The sequence below is a fragment of the Myotis davidii genome, unplaced genomic scaffold (genome assembly GCF_000327345.1).
Source record: "Myotis davidii unplaced genomic scaffold, ASM32734v1 scaffold710, whole genome shotgun sequence".
NCBI classification, from domain to species: Eukaryota; Metazoa; Chordata; class Mammalia; order Chiroptera; family Vespertilionidae; genus Myotis; species Myotis davidii.
Genome location: NW_006284328.1, coordinates 1,409,452 through 1,412,335, shown reverse-complemented (window position 1 = coordinate 1,412,335; position 2,884 = coordinate 1,409,452). Strand labels below are relative to the sequence as shown.

Genomic DNA, 2,884 nt, shown 5'->3' with positions numbered 1-2,884 from the left:
CCAGGTGCTCAGGAAGGAGGGCGATTTTGCATTCTCAGTACCCCCGCCCCCCCCAACCCCAACCACCCCGGAGTCTGCATCGGGACTCCCTGGGCCCCAGCTTGGTCTGAACCCCGGCAAGCAAAGTTTTCCACTCAGCGGCGAGCCTGGCGCTCTCCAGTGCCCTTCCTTCTGCGGAGGGCAAGGGTCAGGCGTCTTCGGGGAGGAGGGAACCGGCGAGTGTGGGGCCAGATCGCTGCCCCGAGGGCTTTCGGGGCTCCCGGGAACTTTCTAGAGCGCAGCTGGGGGCGAGACGGAGCCCGCGGGTGAAGGTGGAAGGACGCGGGCGGCTCTGCAGGTTCCAGCGCTGGAGGTGGTGGGAGGGGTGAGTGCGGCCTCGGGGGATTGCCGCCTCCTCTGCCTTCCCACCCACGAGCCCAGAGGGCAGTGCCCCCCTGCGTGGTAGCCCCTGGCGAAGGGTTAACAGCCGTGGGAAAGGGTGGGCGGCCTGCTGGGCTAAGGGATGGGGCTGGCGGGCTGTGCTGTGCGGGGGACAGGATCAGGCGTGGGAAATGCCGTGGGGAGGACCAGGAGGACCAGGCCTGCGGTGGGAGTGACTGTTGAGACTGATCTGTGCGATGGGGTCACCATCCCGCCTGGTACCACTGGGCCCTTTCTAATTCTCTCTGAGCCCCTTCCTGCCGCAGGGGTGGGCGGTGGGGCAGCGAGGAGTGGAGGTCAGGTCTGAGCACCCGATCCCCACCCCCAGCCCGGCCCTCAGCCTTTGCCCAACTGTGGCCTGGGCCCTGGTGACTCACGGACACCACTGGCGGGCCCCTCCTGTGTCAGCGTCCTGTGCGAGTCGACATGTTCGTGTGGCCCTTTCCATGGGGGCTGGGCACACAGCACAGACCTGCACACCGGCCTGAGAGGGCCACATCCTCCAAGACGCCTGGGGAGTCTGGCCAACAGGGCTGCCTGGTCCTCTCGGGTCCCCTGCCTGGAGCCTGGCCTTGGCCGGGGGCTGAGACTACAGTGGCTTAGGGTTGGGGGAAGTGAGGCAACATGGGCTCCTGGGTTTGGGTCTGCACCCTCAAGGCTGGCTGGAGAGGCCCCCCCTGCCACCCAGCAAAGCTACTGTCTAGGTTTCTAGGATTGCCCTGCCCCGGCCGCCTCCTGTGTAGCTGATGAGCCAGGGAGGCAGACCTCCACCCCACCCCGGCCACCACACTGCCCATTAGGTCCCTGGGAGCCTCCCCGCCTTCATACTCCCCAAACCTATTGGGTTTCCAGAGCTGGAGCAGGCTTCAGTGCGTTACCCTAGTGGCTACCACTTACTGAGTGTCTACCCGGTGCCAAGCAGTGTGTCACACGGCTTTATGAGGAGGTGTTATCACCCCCACGTGACAGGGGAGGACACAGCTGCTCCGAGAAACCAACTTTCCCAACGTCGCAGAGGTGGGACCCAGCCCACTTCCATGGGACCCCGGCTCCCTGCTCAGCCTCTGCCCCATCAGAGGAGATCCCAGCCCACCTGGAGCTCCCTGGCTCCACCTCAGCCTCAGGAGAAGGAAGGATGGGGGTGGCGCTCCAGTAAGAGACTCCCGTGTGTGACCTGTGCCAGGCAGAGCCAGCCTCTCCGTGGGGCGCAGGAGAGAGGGCACCAGATCTGAGGAACCAGTAGGTTCCTGGTCTGGGATCTCACAGGCTCGGCTGCCTGCCTTGGAAGTCCCCCCACCCCCCCGCCCTGGGGGCCTCTGGGAGATGGAGCTGCCTTCATAGCTGCATTTGTTTTCTCGAAGCCAGACTCTGTCCTCTGCCCACCTGTGCCTTCTTGTGCCCAGGCACACCGGCTCCAGGCTGCTGGGCGGAGCTTGGCTTGGGTCCTCCCAGCTCCTGCCCCAAGCTTACCTCTCTTTCCCCTGGGATGCCCCATTTGGACTTTTGTCCAGCATCTCCATCTCTCTCTCCCTCCCCTGATCCCTTCTTTCCTTCTCCAGTTTGAAGCCTGAAGGGAGGGGCTGGATGGAGCCCAGCTCCAGGACACACCAGCTGTGACCCCTCTCTCTCCAGCAAACTCCTGAGCTTCCCCCAACCTCGGCTGCCTCATCTGGGAAATGGGGGTGTTGATCGGGAGGGTTGCTGTGCGAAGGGAGTGAAGGAACACAGTTCCTGGCACGCAGCAGCTGCTAAGCAACCAGTAGCTGTACGTACCGCTGTTGGTTATTTGGAAAGGGATTTCCTAGTCCCGGCGCCGTGCCTGCTCTGGGGCAGCGAGAGACCGAGGCCGGCTTTCCGAATCCCATCAGGCCAGGCTCTTGGTCTCTTTCCTGCTCCTCCAGGTTGGGGAGGGAGGCTCTGCATCAGAGAACGAGGGGGGTGGGGTACAGGTTGGAGGGAAACCTGCGAGAGGAAAGCAGGAATCTAAGCTGTGGGGACTCTACCCTCTGGCTTCCGGTTGAATGGGACAGGCACTGGGAGCTGGAAACCTTCAGCCGCCTCCTCTGAGGCCTCGGGCAGGCCTCCTTTCCCTGGGGTAAGACGACCCCCTCCCCCAGCACTTAATTAATTGCAGTCCCTGTTCTGCTCTGTTGTCCATGAGGGAGTGTCTGGCCTGGGTCCAGACTCACCTGATTAACTTCACGGTCCCTTTGGGAACGAGTCCCATTTCTCTTCCCTAACCCCGTGTCCCGCCACAACCCCTTCGCTCCCCACCCACCCCGGACCCTTCACCTTTGTCCTCCTGGCATGAGCTGCTGAGTGGGCACTTTCCCATCTCCAGGGGGTGGGAGCAGACAAGGGTAGTCAGTCTTGCCGTGTTCTGGTCCCCACAGCTGTGGACACACGCAGAACCCACTCCAAGGCTGGGCTCACGTCAGTCAGGTAGAGCAGTGGTTCTCAACCT

At 63.2% G+C, this 2,884-nt stretch overlaps 1 protein-coding gene across 1 annotated transcript in view; it reads left to right on the top strand.

The window, feature by feature from the left end:
* CDK18 (cyclin-dependent kinase 18) overlaps nucleotides 1-2,884 on the top strand; it is a 24,930-nt gene that overhangs the window by 394 nt on the left and 21,652 nt on the right. The gene's annotated exons all lie outside the window — the stretch shown is intronic.